The sequence below is a fragment of the Crocodylus siamensis genome, chromosome 1, assembly GCF_052110815.1.
Source record: "Crocodylus siamensis isolate JL-2025a chromosome 1, ASM5211081v1, whole genome shotgun sequence".
Lineage (NCBI taxonomy): Eukaryota > Metazoa > Chordata > Crocodylia > Crocodylidae > Crocodylus > Crocodylus siamensis.
The window spans coordinates 203,635,555-203,652,569 of NC_143395.1; the positions used below are offsets into that span (position 1 = coordinate 203,635,555).

Consider the following 17,015-nt stretch of genomic DNA (forward strand, 5'->3'; position numbering starts at 1 on the left):
CTGAATCTCTGCTGTTAGGGAACATGCCAACTAAAATCACATGTTCAGTCAAAGGGACCAATTCTTTAGAACGCTGCCCACCTCCAGCCAAAACACAAGTTCCTCTCATGTTTAACCCATGTTTTCTGAAAAAAAACCCAGAAAGGCAAACAGGCTCTCTTGGGGACAATCCCCCAGCTGAGGGACATTCAGTGGTAAGACTCTGCCTCCAGCCCTGCTCTCCTTTTAAATGGGAAGCTGCTCTGATATCAGCTGCTATGGAATCCCCCAGGGACAGAAGTGCTCTCAGAAGTACAATCATGAGAACCACAAGAGGTCAGCCTTTTTCCATCAACACCAACACCTTGAAGGACATTTGAAAACAAACAGAAGGTCAGCGCTCACAAGGAGGACAAGCTGTCTGGCTCAGCCAAAAGCACTATGAAGGCCAAGTCCTGTAATCCTCAGTCAGAGGGAGTAGCAACTCACCCAAGAGCAAATGCAGAAGGCTTAGGACCAGATTGTAACTAAGCAGCCACATTCTGCATTAGCCAATATGTCTGAATGGTTTTCTGGGACAGCTGCAAATATAGGGCAATTCAGAATTCAGATTGCCTGGGACTATTGCCAACTTTCAGTATTCAAAAATCATGAGACTGGTTTAAAAATCATGAGATGCTTAAAAAATTACAAATGTGGAATTGTTTCTATTTACCTTTTGTCATCTTGGCCTCAGGGGTACATTTGTCCTTCTTATGATAAGGGCTAGAAAATGTATTTTCCTTTGAAAGTTGAATTTCTCACAAAATCACCAGACTCTGGGAGCTTGGGCCTTAAACACCACCAAAATTATTGCCAGACTCCTAATTAAATAGTGATAACTGGCATGGTTGTCATACAAATATCACAGGGAGTTTCCAAAGAAGTAATTTGACAGAGGCCCTGCCTCTGGGACCGTCACATCAGTGAAGACATGAGAGTGGCAACAGTTAAGGGCATCAAATGGATTATTAAAAAAAAAATCCCTTGTTTCCTTTTTATTTTTACTCCCTTGCACAGGATTTTCTCCTACCAGTTAGCAGCACAGTGACAAGCATTACATGTGTAAACTACTGTCTTCTGAGCCACATCTAAATGGATGGAAATGACATGCAGAGCTATTGCAGAATAATTGTTCTGCTGTAGCTATTCTGGTATAACTGGAATGATCTGTTCCAGGGCGTTTCCCCCATGTGGACCTTCTGTTCTAAGGCAGTGGTATTTTTTTTCTAGAATATTTATTCTATTGTGGAAGTAGAGCACGTGTTCTGGAAAAAGGTCTCCTTGATTTCTGAATTGAATGTCTGTGCAGAATAGTGAGCATGGAACAGCTATGTGCTTGCACAGCATACAGAAGAAGCCCTGCCAGTCAATTTCCCCCACACAGATAAGCCCAAGAGACTAGAACTGTCCTTCCAGAAGAAAGCAGAATTTGCCACTGAGTAAGGAGCAGGCATTCAACACATTGTGACCCTTGCAAACCAGAGAGCTGTAGGTACCAGGGATTGGCACCCATAGTTTTTCTGATACTCCCCTCTTCCTTACACCACCAGAGGAAACTTGTCTGCCCCTTTGGGCCTTAGAGAAGCCAGAAGGACACAGGTAGCTCAATTTACTTCCTCTCAGCAGCTGGAAGGCAGGAGTACAGGAAGAGGGTACAGGAGACTCCCTCAGCACTCAAGACGAGAAATTAGGGCACACTGACCTTAAATCAGTCAATAATGGCCTCTGATTCTTGAGGAACAGCATCAGTAGAGGAACTCCTGCTAACAGTCAGCAATATAGGTGCCAATATATCTGATTCAGTTTAATACGTGATCTAATTTTGTGAATGCACGCCTGCATCTCAGACTGGGTCTCTGCATCTCACTCTGCTCTGGAATAGATTGAGGCCCATGGGGCACAAAGAACACAAGGCTCTATGGCAGCAAATAGAACCTCTGTATACTTCCCTTGAGCAATGTTTGTGGAGAAAAGATAGGATGAAAGATGCTTTAGCAGAGAACCAGGAAAACCTGAGATCCTATTATCCACGACACCTATTCAAACCACAGGATATAGGCCAAGCAAGAGGTCATTTCAGAGTCTGGCTTCACATATGAGTTCCACAAGCAACATGGTCAGATGCAGAGGACATATGTCACTGCCAGAGTCTCCTAACCTGTGACTGGCATATTGCACTGCCCTGACAACTACAAACACCTGGTTCTGTGATTGTCAAAAATGACTGCACCACATTCTACCAGGTACAGACCCAGCCATAGCCATTCAGAAATTTGCCGCCCCAGGCTCAATTACTATAACTGATCCTATCTAGAAAGAGTTCTTCCTGATATAAAGCACAGAAGCTCATCTGCTTAGTGACATGGACCACCATAAACAAGCATTTAAGCCCAGCACTGCTCTCTGAAAACCCTGGCTCTCCAATTTGAAGAGCTCAATAAAAACTCCCTGTTCAGATGGGACCCGTGGCAACCCATGGTATTCAGCCCAAGGTATCTGAGAGGTGTCCCTCCTCTTAAGATAAAAATTTCTCCTTTCAGTTCTATTTTACTGGCCCAGTTAAAGTAATAGCTAGTAAGGGAAGGCTCGTGAGCCCAGCATAAGTGTCAGAACCATCCCAGGAGCTAGGTCAGGACTGCAAGACTCACTCCCACAAGATAGGATGAATAGAGCATGGAACATTTTTGCAACACAATGCAGGACTCACCCTCCAATTTAGTTTTCTTCAAATAATATCTCTCTCTCTCTCTTTCACACACACACACACACACACACACACACACACACACACACAGTCTACAAAGCTGTTTCCCCTGTGACTCAGAAAGAAAGAAGACTGTGCTCACTAATTCTATTTTCTAGTATTCTAGAAGTGCTGCTCAAAGAGTGTGATAACAGGGACCAAAATAGGACATCCCAGCCCAAAGTAACATGTGGACCAGCCATACAGCAAATGGCTGGTTTATGGAGAGACAGAATAGGGACAGAAGGTGCTTCTGCTGCAGCTGCCACAGTTGTGATGAGACCTCCTAGAGAAGCCCCAGATAATAAAGGAACTAAAATCTGGCAGCTTCCTTTTGCAGGCATCTTTCCAAGTTGTGGATGGGTTGGGGTTTTCCCCTTTCCTCCCCACTGGGAAAAAGATAGGGTTCTGCCCCTTGAATGTAACCTCTTCCATCCCTCCAGTAAACAAGGCATCATGCCCAAGTTAAACATCAACTTCTTGGTAGAACTCATGTGGGGAAGGAATGGAATCATCCTATGATTCCAAGTCACCCCATCTTCAAGTGCCTCCCTGGGCTGTCCATGGGGTTCTGCAGAGGAAGAGATTGCTGCTGTAGAGACAGCAGAGGATCTGTCATCTTTACATGAAGTATTCCCTCCATGCATGGACCATGGGATGGGCCCCAATCCCCACTTCTTGGATTCCCCACAGCTGATGCAGCAATGTGGTACCACCTTTGTTTTCCTAAGACTGTGCAGTATAGAGCTCAGAATGTCCTAGTTTGGAAAAATGATTAATTAAGTTCAAAACAAAAAGGAACAAAAAATACTAGTACTGATAATACAATGAACCAAAGTTAATAAAACTCTTAAAATACCAGCCAAAGCATGTCTTAATATGCTGACCCTATGGTTACTATGCATTTAGCCTTCAGTCAAATTGTTTCTGAAATCATGAGCTGAGTCTCCTAATTACAAAGAAAAGCTACTTACCTATTTTTGCCTTATCTGTTGAACATATCTGCTAACCTTTTATTAATACTATGAGATATATTCAATAGGTTGCTTTCTTTAACAAATCTGTTTCCCAAATGTGTATAGAGAGATGCAAGTAGCCACGCTAGTCTGAAATCAAGTAAAAGGCAGGGTAATTTGCACCTTGTAAACTAACCAAAGTAGATATACCATGGTAGTTGGCATCTGATGAAGAGAGCTTTAGCCCACAAAAGCTTGTGCTCTATAGATATATATAGATATAGATATATAGCTTAGTTAATGCGTAAAGTGTAAATCTACCCTGTCTCCCAAATACGTGTCAGAATCTGTCCACACCCTTATTTGAATATTTCCAATTTCAAAACCATGTCAATATATTTCTCTATTAGTTATACAGAATGCATGAAGACATTTTCTCATGCAAATCCAAAGAAGTATTTTTTGCATTGTTTTACTCCTAAGTGCTGACTATTCTAACTTATTCTTCATACTTTTATTTCAAATTAATGTGAGATCTCAGTTTGAGATGAGTTATGAGGTTCTGTACATTTTCACTCATATTTTAGAGACTAGAAAAAATATATCCTCAGAATTCTATCTGACAGACAGGGAAAACATACTCCAATGCACAGACCTGAGAAGAAATTAGTTAAGAATAAGTTCAGAGCACTAAACAATTGAGTACTGGTTTGTTGGTTTTTTTCTTTTTGCTCATACAAAATAGCCTAAATGCATATGTATTTGTTGCAAATCCAACATGTAATGACTAGTGAAAAATTACATTACCAGAACAGTTCTAAAACCCATTCACGGTATATCTGAAACTTACCCCAGGCTAGTTTAAGATCCGCCGTTGCCAGAGTTTGTCAGAGCTGGGAATTAGTACTGTACAAAAAAAGAGGAGAGAGTCATAGCAGTTTGACATTTCCCATAATGGGACTGTCACATGCTAATAACCGATTTTAAATGAAGGCATAACAAATGCCTTTTAATGATGTAATCTTCAGGTCACATCCTTACAGCCCCATGCATAAATCAGGACTGCGTATTCACAAGACGATTATGGATGCACATTGTAAAGGGGCTGTTTATAGCACCACAAAGTGAAGATTGAAGGCAGGGTCCAAAAGCAACAGCCCTGTATTGGCTGGGACTGCACCATTCTGCCATGCTGAGAAGGTGCTGCCTACAGTCCATTCCAGCCTGGCTGGACAGGCTGGGGGAGTGAAGCAGGGATGAAAACCTACCTCTTCCTACCTCCTGTGATCTCCAGAGTGGCACTGACTGCATCACTCCTGCTTGGGTTTCAAAGGCATGAGGAAGCTCCTTTCACTCTCTTCCTTCTTTCTCGTGTGTAAGGACCAGGAACAATGGGCCCCTAACAGGGAGGGGAAGAGCAGCAGTTGTGTTCTCACTACTGCTTTGTGGATTACAGCACTGGGGAGCATTTACCCAAAGCAATGGTTTATTTTCTGCTTCTCTCTAGGCTATGACAAACTTCCCATTAAAAAAATTGCAGGGGGCTGGGGTGACAGCCTTTACGCCTGCTCTCTCCTTCTCCATTATACAGGTCTGCAGCACTTTACAATTCTTATACAGCATTATACAGTTCATTCACTCAAGAGACCCAAAGATGCATAGGGAAAGCCACTAATCTCAAGCTGAAAGGGAACAAAAGGCTTTCTGCTATTCCAATGAATCACTTCAAAGATGTACAGAGAAGTGGACAGGACACATAATAGGAGGGAAGATGAACAACAAGGAAAAGAAGTATTTGATCTTACAGCTAAAAGACAAAGTCTATTCCAGAGACACCTTTCAGACAGAGGTAACTGAAATTGAAAACTGTGTGGCCCACTTCAGTGTAATTATTGTGGAACACAGCAAGGGCATGCTAAAATTGTCGGTAAAAGAGAGTCCTAGATAAATAAGCAAAAGGACAGGCTTCCAAGCTAACAGCAGCTCTGCAAAGACAGCATCTTCTTTAAATCAAGAACTTAGGGCCCAGAAGTGCTTTTTTTAAAACTGCCCTATTTGCAGCTGGTGCACAGCCCAGAACAATGAGAGAAAAGAAGAAGTAGGAGAAATTTTCAGAGGAATCATTTATTTGCTGAAAAAAGCAGGGGGAGGAGGGATTTTGGGGTGGAGAGGGGGCAAACATATTCATGAATTTGGTTTAAACTTGAGCCGTAGTTTAAGGGAATGTTTTTGAAAAGTCAGGTTTAGTTTCACCAGGTTTGAAACTAGATGTTTTGCCTTTTTGTTTTGAAACAATATGTTCACGCTGAATTCTATCTAAATAAAAAGAGGATAGAGCAAAAGTTTAAAACCCTCAAAACTAAATGAAACGTTATGTTTAGGTTCAGCCAAGGGTGGCATTCAATTTCCTGTTGGTCATCTAAGCCAGGGCTGTCCATGAGAGCCTCAGACTTGGTGGCTAGATGCTGGATAGCGGGGTGGGTGCCCCACCAGCTCTCCCTCATCATGTGGGGTACCCAGCCTGCCCTTCTGCCACTTGCACAGCATGGATCTCCACTCCACATCTGTCAGCTGCACACACTGCCCATCTGCAGTATGGGCAGCCTGGCTCCCTTCTTTGCCATGCACGCAGCTCAGGCACTCCAGCCTCCTCTTGGCTGCTGCAGAATGAACACCTAGGGCAGAGGTCGGCAGTGTTTTTGGGCAGAGTGCCAAAAACACTTGCAGCCTTGACTTGTAAGATGTTAGCATGCCAGGAGCGGATGGTGATGGAGCAACTGGAGAACCAATCCTTGCTGTGGCATTGCAGCCCTGGCCCCTTCCCTGCCGTCCACCCTGAGGTGCATGCACCAAGCAAAATGCCTCCACATACCACACTCTGGCATGTGTGCCAGGGGTTGCCCACCCCTAAACTAGGGAATGAGGGGAATGGCAGCTAGGTGGGAGCCTGCAGGCCACATGCTGATCCTTCAGGAGCCATCTGTGACCCACAGGCTTCTAATTGGGCAGTTTTTAATCATCTTCATGTCATTTTGGACACTTCTGTGCGGATAGCCATCCTATTTCTGGACTTGTAACACTGTATGCATAGATAACTACATATATGCATACCAGGGCCCAAGTCCAGGCAGCAAAATGTGGGAGGAGGTGGGACCTATCATGTTTTAGCTCCAGTTGCTCATTGGTTATGTTAGAGGTTAGCAACCTCCAACCCACAAAGCCCAGGCTTCTGTGGTGTTTTGGCAGCTAGGAGAAACAGTGGTGACTGCCTTAGATCAAGCTGGGTAATTTTGCCTTGCCACTCCTGATGTGTTGCTAACCTTTGGTTTTAGGCACTTGCCTGGAAAGCCAGAGACTCAGGTTTTAGGCTCCCCCATTCGAGACAGGTCTTGAACCAGAATCTCTCCAACTTCCTAACACAGGCCTCTAACTGCCATCAAGCAAGCATTACCCAAGTACTTTCTGGTGCTCCTTTTGAACCTAGTCATTGGAAAAAAAATGGATGGAGGGCAGTACAGGCCTTCATCTTTTCTAGGCTAGTAGCTATCTCACTGAGCTAAGGACCCTATGGCTTGGTTGCTTCTTCCTAGCCTCACATGATCCTCTCATAGCTGCCCAGGGAGCAAACATCAAAAGGTACACCAGAGAAGGCTTTGGACAACATTTGAACTACGCTTTGATCCCTCTGCTGAAAAGTCAGAATGCCACAGGTTCAGAACCCCTCTGGGTGAGAAGAAGGACCTAAAGCCTGCTTTTAAGGTATATGCCCTAACCACTCAGCTATTAAGGCTAAAAGACAGGAGGAGCTCCTCTTATTTCTCCTAAATCTAATTCCCACTAGTCCTGGGCTTTGGACCACCAGGCTTTAGGGTAGTGGTTCTCAACCTATTTCTATTCAAGGCACCCCTCAAGAGATGCCACCTTTTAGCTTTCACAGTTTGCTTTTCAACTGTGGAAAAATAATAAAAAAATTCTTCTGTTGCAAAGAATTCAGAAAGACCACAACAGGTCAGAATATATTTTATGCCATGGATTCCTATTTGAAATCTCTGGCTTTGTCTTGTGAATCATATATAGGTTTTTGCACATCATATAGTACTAATATTGCATGGCCCCCCAACACCCTTGAAAGGATCTCACTGGACTCTAAGGTTGCAGGGTACTCTAGATGCTGGTAGAATGCCACAAAGGGTGTGTGTTAGGGCTGTGCAAAGCTTCAGTAGCTGATTCAATTCAGAGGAGATTCAGCCTGATTCAGGGACTGAATCCAACTTGAATCAGGAGATCAATTAAAAGCTCCGAATCCATTTGAAGCATCCAGATCAATTCAAAAAAGCTTCGGAAAAGATTTAGTCATTTTAGAAATTTGGCCGTAGACTAAACCAGGCAGCTGACACAGCTGCCTGCAGCTGGTAAGTCTGTTGGGGTTGGGGTAGGGGGGAGAGAAGGGGAGGGAGGGATTGGGGCTGGGACATTGGTGTCTGGTGCCTCTTGAGTCAGGAGAAGTATGCACCCCCTCTGACACCAGTCAGCAACTGGGGGGGGAGGATCCCTTGGCGGCCAATTCCATCATTTTTGCTGGTGGCCTTGCTCCCTGGCTGGCACTCGCAGAGTGGGGCACTGGTGCTCCTGCCTGCCCCTCTGCCCGCTGGCTAAACAGGGAATGCAGCCTGATGGGGGGTGAACTGGCACTCTCAGGGGATGCACATGCATCCCCAGTCACCCCCTATGTGTCGGCCCTGGGTTGGGACCGGGACTGGGACAAACTGCCCAGCCAGGGCGGGGAGGGGGGTGTTACTCGGGGGGGGACGGGGGGGTGCAGGATGCAGGCGCTTCAGAGCTGGAAGTGGAGGCTCTGCCGTGCTGCCACTTGCCCAGCCTTGGCAGCAGGGGTCGGGGGCGGGATTTGGGCATGGCTTACTCCAGGTAGAAGGCGGCAAGCAGCAGCAGGGCATAGCCCCTGCTCCCAGCGCTGCTGCACCTACATCTGATGCCGGCTGGCAAACAGCAGCAAAGCAGAGCCCCCACTCTGAGCACTGATGTGGGTGGGGTAGCACTAGGAGCAGGGGTTATCCTTTGCTGCCCCTGGAGCAAATCGTACCTGCTTCACACCCCACCCCCCACCCACGCCAGCTGAGCTAGGGCTAGGGCTGGGCAGGGCAGTCATGAGGGCTTCTCCTGTGCCTCTCCCCACCAGGGCAGATGGCAGGCACAGCTGGAGGAGCTGCAGGAAAAGCCTCCATGTCTGCCCTGCCCAGCCCTAGCCTCCTAGGGCTTCAAAAAGAAGGGGGAAAAAAGCCCCGCACTCACTGATTGTGGCAGGGGCTGTGGAGGCTCTGAGGCCACGTGGCAGAGCACCCCCTGTGCAGCCCCCACTTTTAATCTCTGCCCCCCACCCAGCCCCACCCCTGATGGCCACCCCCCCCCCCCCCCCGCCCAGCCCCAGCATCCCAGCACTTTAAAAAAAAAGGAAGGGAGGATAAGTGGGGTAACACCCTGGGCACCAAACAGGAACTGCAAGGTGGGAGGAGAGAGGGCAGGGGGGCAATAAGGGGGGAGGCGTGGGATAGAGATGTGAGCGGCTCATTTGGGAGGTGCGCAGGGACAGTGGAAGGATGGCTCCTACCACTGCATGCACTCCCAGGCAAGCATAACGGGGTGTGTGCTCTCCTGGATCTGTGCATAGGGTGACAGCGGGCTGCCACTATCTGTGACCCAGCTGTGTTACAGGCAGGTGACAGGATGCAGCAGCAGCAGCACATGGATAGTGGGAGAGGAGGCAACAGAGTCCCCCAAGGGCTACAAAGCCCTGAGAGTAAGCTCTCTGCAGGTTGCTATGCTCCTTCTCAGGCACCAGATGGCACTGCTCTGCCATCTGTCCTACAGTGCTTTGCCTCCAGCTTCTTTCTGACCAGAGGTCCTCAATCACTATCACAGTTACTTAGATTTTTTACAGATGGCTCCATTTTTTTATGGACTTTATGATCAAGTGGTTTTTGCCTTGTTTTTTTATGGACAGGTGGCAACACTGCATGTAGATTACTTAAAAATTGTCCCTTCAGTGACGAAAGGGAAATAAAATGCTACCTACAATATTTTAGTAGACCCTAAATGTTTACTTTTTTCCTATTTTGCTTCCATTTCTCCCTCTCAAAAAATCAGTCTGGATTAATCGAAAAAGATTTTGGTTTTTTTTGCTACTTTTCTATTTGGTCAGTGAACCAATAAATAAATGAATACATAAATAATTCACACAGCTCTAGAAGCAAAGATCCTTCCAGGAGAACTCTTAGGCTGGAGCACTGTACAGAATTTCCCAGGGAAGGTAAACCCCAGTTCTCACCATTCTCCAGGAAAGATCCCACAGAGCTAGGACTAGGGAACACATTACCCCAGCAGTTCCCTTGCCTGTGTGATATACTCAGGAAACAGCACAAGGAGCCCCTGATATCTGTTATGCCACTGCCTATGAGCAGCTCAGAGGGGGTCCCAGCTGGAGGTCTCTGATGGAGAACCAGCAGAAGCAGCAAAGGACTCCACAGCTTTGTAGTCCATAAGACAGAGATGCAGCATTGCTCACCCTGAGCACTGACATTGTGAGTTGCCCATCTCCCCTCTCCATCATTAAATGTAAACAAATGATAAATAGAGGATTCTTCTGTACTGATGTTCTGGCAGTTAAGCCCTCAGGGGTCATACTTTCAGCCTTTCCTATAGAATTGGCAATCAGGACTCATGATAGAGGTGATATCTTTTATTAGAACAACTAGATTTTTGTCAAAAAAATTCTATAGGATTGGCAGCATTCCACCTGTCACTATGATTTTATATGAATTATTTTTAAACTGAAAGCTCCTGGAGGTGCCAATTGGAGCTGCTTTTTGAAGATCTTTCTGAATAAAAAGGTTGCCCCTAAAAGTGGCTCTTTAATTAGATAATGGGGCCTTCAGTTTTAGGAAGTTTTCTTATTGCATAGAAGATTGTGGACCCTGCCAGAGTTGAACAATGACATTATCAAGTTGGAGCCTCAAAATTATTGTATTGAAAGAAAACTTATTATAAATCATAAGAAGTCAAGAAATGCAAATGTCACTTTTATCCTTAGTGTTGTGGTGATGTGATAGTCATGGTGGTCCAGTAAAAATTTGAGGCAAAGATTTGTGTGGCTGTCTTTTATTGGACTAACTGTATAGTTGGGAGGAATACAGACAAATCTGGGGGTATCAAGTATCCTTTCTCATGTCTCTAAGAAAAAAGCAGATGCAACTTGAGCTAAATAGTAAATTTCAAAGGCATAGATAGGTCTTTGTTCTGTCTGCTATTTACCCAAGTTGTGCCTGCTTTTTCCTCAGAGACCTGAGGAAAGGTACTTGGGACCAGAAAAAAATAAGCTATCACCCACAAAAATCCTTTTTTATCCCTAATATATGTACATATTAAACAGCAAATATTTCATCATTTTGTTTACTATTATTTCTTAAAATTAGTATGTCTACTACTCACACCACTATGCATTCACCTTTAGAAGCACAGTTAAGGGCTTCTAAATCCCTGGCCTCTGGGCCAGATCCAGCCTATAGGGCTCTGCCACAGGTCCAAATATTTGTTGGGGGGAGCAATGGCAGTGTTAATTGCCAAAGCTCTGGGGGACATGGCAATTAATGCTGCCACTGCTGCCCCAAATTTTCATGCTAGTGGGATGCCTCATTGGCTGGCTGCCATGGCCCCTTGCAATGGATTGTGCTGGGATCACTCTACAGTTAGATCTGGCATGCAGGGTTGGTCCGGTACATGGGGTTGCACTATGGCAGAATGTGGCACATGGATCCAGGCTGGCATGCTGGATTACAACTAAGTGCTGGCCCCATGTAGGATCAGGCCTGTGGACTGACCCTATGCCTCTCATTCAGCTTGCAAAGCCATCTAGTGAGTACCCCTGTGGTGGAGGATAGTGGTGTGACTCACCTTGCTTAAGGCAAACAGGCATAACTGGGATTTCTTGTGCTATGTGGAAAAGGGTGGGTTTGTGCCAAAGCCTAAAGAATTGGAGGGGGGGGTTGTTCTAAGGCTGAAGAGCTATGGGGGAGGGAGGCATGCGGAGCAGGGGAGAGTCTTACCAGAGACTCAACAGCTGCTACTACCCCACCACCATTCTGGCTCCCCCTGTAAATTTGAGCCCAGGGCGAATGCCCCACTCCTGCCAGAGTTATACTACTAAATGGAAATGCAATTGTGTCAGTGCTGCTTTGCAAGAGTTACAGGTTACTATGAAACTGATACAATGTGAGGATGAACAGTCATTGACAAATAGCCTCTAAAGCAGGGGTGGGCAATTATTTCAGCTGGAGGGTCACTTAACGAGTTTTGTTGAGTTGTTGAAGGCTGCACAGATAGCCCCACCCTGTGACAGGTGCCCCGACCCCTAGCAGCCATCTTAGGACCATAAGTCCCACCCCTAACCCCTGATCTTTGCCACTGGAAGGCCCTCCCCTCACCCCAGAAGTACTCCTTTTGAGAGGTGGAGGTTACCATCTTGGAACAAGGAAAAAATAATTATATACTAAAAAAATCAAATATCTACTATAACTTATTTTAATTTTATTTAAAAAAATATTTTTGTCCTGATTTATATGTCTTTGCATAGTATATCTAGAGGTGATTGCATACTAGCTCAAAATACAGTCTTACACTTATATATTGTGTGTGGTGAGGCATGAGGGGTGTTTGTGTGGGGTGTAGGTATGATAGTTGGGGGTGGGGGTGGGGGTGGGGTATGTGGTTGGGGTATGGATGTGTGGGATAGTGTGAGTGTGTGTGGGTACAGTGGGGGCAGGGGGTGTGGGAGGTTGCGGGAGGGCTGTGGGAGGGTGCAGGTGTGTGTTGGGGGTATGGTGAGGGGTGGGGTGTGTAGGAGGGTGTGGGTATGTGTGTCAGGGGGAGGAGGTCCTCTGAGTCCCTGGAGTGTGTGAGTCCCTGGAGCTGCATATGGTGGCAACAAGTGGGGCCAGGCCCACCTGGCCCTATAGCACGTGGCTCCTCATGCTCCCACCCCAGTCCCTGGCCATAGGTGGTGCAGCATGTGGGGCCAGACCCACCCAGCCCAATAGCTTTCCCACGCCAGTCCATGTTGTTACGTGGTAACAACATGGAGGGCCAGTCCCACCTGGCCCCATAGCATGCAGCTCCCATGCTCCTGCAGCGTGCTGGACCAACCCAACTCGGCCCCACAGCATGTGTACTCCTGTCCCCTTCCCCCCCAGCGGAAGTCCCTGGCCCCAGCCCAGCAGGGCCCATACCTGCATTTCCAAGGTTGCAGGTAGGGAAGCTGGGAACAGCCACTGGAGGGTGGGGGGGAGGGAAGGGGCAGGCACAAACTCTGCCAGGCAGAAGCTTCTTGTGTCCAGTGCCCCTGGCTTGGGGCTCGGGTAGGTCAGGCCAGGCTGGGGTGGAGGTGGTTGCTTAGCAACCAGAGCCGCACCTCCCGCATGGAGGCACGGACCTGCAGAGGGCAGTGAGGGCCAGGGCTTCCAGACAGCTTATGGAGAGGCCCCGCAGGCCAGACAGAATTGCATAGCAGGCCAATCCAGCCCACGGGCCATATTTTGCCAGCCCCTGCTCTAAAGCATCCTGCTTTCTTTGAGACTCACATTTATTGAAATGAATACTACAATCTAAGTTCTAAGACATTTAATTACTTTCAAAACCTGATTAAAGTAATTATTGCTCTGATTCTAAATTCATCCTTTTGTCTCAGATTCAATGTATTCAACTTCCTACAATGGAACTACATAATGATCTACAGATCAAACCAAAAAGAACAAATCAATGCTTATTTTATTTTGTTACAAAAGGTCTCCTGGGAAATTATTTCTAATAAATGTGTTAAGAAATCAAATGTTAGTAAAAACCTTGGTCATGGGTGCCAAGTGAAAATTCCCCATAAGAATGGTATACAATACATTTAACACTCCTTGTAAAATAGCTACATATCCAGCTTCAGCTTCAGCCCCGGTGCTGCTGTGTAATGAAATGTGCCACTCCACTCCAGGCCTTGTGTATCTATAAATTCTCCTTCACCTTCCAGCCTGCAACAGCATAAAGCAGAGTGCAATCAATGTACTGGGAATATCTGGGGTAAGTGTTCCAGAACAACTATTTGGAGCAGCAGACCAGTAGGAGTTCAAAACTAGACCCCAATGTCTCTTCCCAGCCACAGGAAGCAAATGGCTCCCTCCAGTTTCTTCCCCACGGCAGTCTATAGTTTCTGACCCATAAGCCAGAAAGACTTCAAAAGGGGCAACAAGAGAAGTAAGCCAGCCAGGCAACATCTACTTTCCCATTGGAGCAGTGAGTATTCAGCAGCTTCCTCCTAGCAGATGATCCAGGAAGACACAACTTCACTACCTCAGTCATGACCTGAAGTTATTAGGTCTAAGCTCCATAGAACATATCCTGATTTTGATAAAATAGTGGCACCTTCAAGATGTATATTTGCATGACTCTGCATGAGACTGTAGGATCCTACTGCTATCAATGGCCGCTTCCCGTTTCCTTGTCCTGTCTTTAACAATATTCATTGTTATAGTGCAAGGTTTTGCATGGTTCTGTGGGAAAACTCCTAACTGTCATTTTCAATTCATTTCTCAAAAGCTGCACGTCTATTGTATTTTAAAGTTGTGGTTAAGTTCATTAGCATATCCAGAAGAAATGTCTGTGTTCCAGGTCTCCTTGAATATGCAAACTTAAATGTTAAAAGCAGCCTTGGGGTGGGGGGTTCTTCTTGAGAACAGAGGGAAGCAAGTTGGTATGGTGGTATTTCAGTATTCAGTCATCTTCTACCTCAGGGGTTGGCAACCCCCAGCATCAATGTCAGACCAAGGCATTTTGCTTGGCAGGTGACCTCAGGGCAGAGGGCGAGGAAGGGCCTGGGACTGTGCTGCCCCAGCAAGAACTGGGCCCCTTGCAGCTCCCCTGCTGTCTGCCTCTGGCATGCCAATATCTTACAAGTTGAGGCTGGGGTGCTTTTGGCGCTCTGACCAAAAATGTTGCTGACCTCTGTTCTAGCTAATCCACAGAAGGGTGGAAACCAGAATCCCTGAGACTCCACAGAATAACCCACAAAGAACTGTCAGGGAGAACTGTAAATAAAGTACACGCTAGCCTAGAGGATGCTTCAGAAAGAAAAGTCTTTAGAGGCAAGTAAAATGCATAGTAGCCTGGGTGAGATGACAGAGTCCTAAGGTTGAAAGACATTTCAAGGTCTATCCAGTCCAATGCTCTGCAGAGATGCAGAATGTGCTATTCCTAAAGCATCCAACACAGAAGCCTGTCTAGCCTCTTCCTGGAAATCTCCAATGAAAGAGCTTTCACAGTTTTCCTAGCCAGCTTGTTCCATTGTCCCTCTTTTTTTTTTTATTTTTTACAGGTAGGAAGTTTGTTTTCCTGAGATTTAATCTAGCTTCAAGGGGCTCAAGAGGAACTTTGCTCACAAGATGCATTTCTCATACAATGAGTCCCAGTATACATAAAGAAGTTAATCATCAAGGAATAATGCTAATAATAATTTCTAGTCATTTACTCATAGGGACCCAGAACAACATTCTCCAACCATTCCTGGGTCAAACAGTATAATAGATTGACAAGGCAACTGGTGATATTTAGCACTGTGCAAGGGGCCAGATAAAGACCTATGTACCAGTTATGTCTCATTAGCATCTATGTCATTTCCTAAAAACATTAAAAACTGTCCCACACTGTAAGACTTTGAGAGAAAACATGCAGGAGCTAACATCTCTAATGTTTTTCCAAATAATCATGGCAAAATAGTAGGCATTCACCATTTTACTTGCACAGAATATTTACCAGTATTTATGTACTTTGTTTGATACCATACTGCACACAGAATCTTTAAAACAGATTTTAAAAGAAAACTGACAAATAGCAAGTATGGATGCTGAGTAGTTTAGTTTTAAATTGAGTTTATGACAGTTATTTTAGTGCTTTAAAATTTTCCTTCAAAGCATTAAAATTAATATAATAATTTTCTACACTGAGACTTGGCTTAATTTTGCAGGTTCACACTTGATATCCAAGTAGATTCTAAAAAAAGGTACTCTATTTATCTGATGGTTTAATTATAATTGTTCATATTTTTAGTGCTAATATACTATATTTACCCAAATCCAAGACAACTTTAAATTTAAGGTGACCCCCCCCAATAATTAGATTCTATACATGGAAAATGTATAAGTTTAGTATTTGAATAGAATCTAATTGTTGGAGGGCCATCTTAAATTCTTCCCCACCACTGCTGCAGCAAGATAAACGGTGATAGGGGGCAGGTGGAAGGGGAGGCAGTGGGCAGAAGGTCACAGGGAAGCAGGCAGTGGAAGAGTCAAATGGCCTGCCCCTGCCTCTTGCCGGTCCCCCACACCTTGCTCCCTTCGCTGACTGTCCCCTACACCACTTGCCTCCACTTTGACCTGCCCTCCCCTGTGTCTGTACATCCTGGTGCCTGCCTCCTAAAGTGTCTGCACCCCAGCACCTGCCTCTTCTACCATTTGCCCCACCCGCATGCCTGCAACCTCTGGTGCCTGCCTCACCAAAGTGCCTGCACCCCCTGCTGCTGCTTACCCTCAGGCTCTGGCCCTCCTTCAGCCTGAACAGGAAATACATGGTTACTCAGGTCCCTGCCCAGAAGGAATTGAGGCTGGAGTTGCTGTCACTGCTGTGTGGATGAGCGAGGGCTGGAGTGACCATGTGCTCCGTGTCCTGAGCTTAAGCAGGGCTGGAGCCAGGCCCAGAACTAGAGCTGGAGATTAAGGAGGTAGGGGCCAGTGGCTGGAGTTGTAGGGAGGCAGCTACAGTTGGGGGGGGGGCAGGTGGTTGGAGGAGAGAAAGGTGGTGCAGAGGTGGCAGGGGGAGTACAGCTGGAGCTGGAGCTGCAGCTCCAATGCCAAACCTAGATTGGGCTGTAATTTGAATCACAGCACCTGTCCTGCCCCACCATGTGCACTTGAATCTAGAATGGGGCAGGGGGGGAGAAACTCATCCTGAATTTGAGTAAATATGGTAGTCTGTCCTCTCTGCATCACCAGCAAAACTATTCTGCTTCAAGATTCTTCATTGTTTAAATAATCAACAGTACAGAAAAAAACTTGCAGCTTCTTTTTCAGCTATTAGACTGAAGGGAAAGTTAGAAGAATCTAGTAATAACCTAAAAATGGAGCAAGTTTGAATGAGAAGTAATTTAAGGAGGATACATATGAACACAGCATTTTTACAGTCAATTTTCT

General features: G+C 45.8%; 1 protein-coding gene across 1 annotated transcript in view; it reads right to left on the reverse strand.

The window, feature by feature from the left end:
• The window catches only part of ARHGEF33 (Rho guanine nucleotide exchange factor 33), a 74,356-nt gene that overhangs the window by 54,204 nt on the left and 3,137 nt on the right, over positions 1-17,015 (reverse strand). The gene's annotated exons all lie outside the window — the stretch shown is intronic.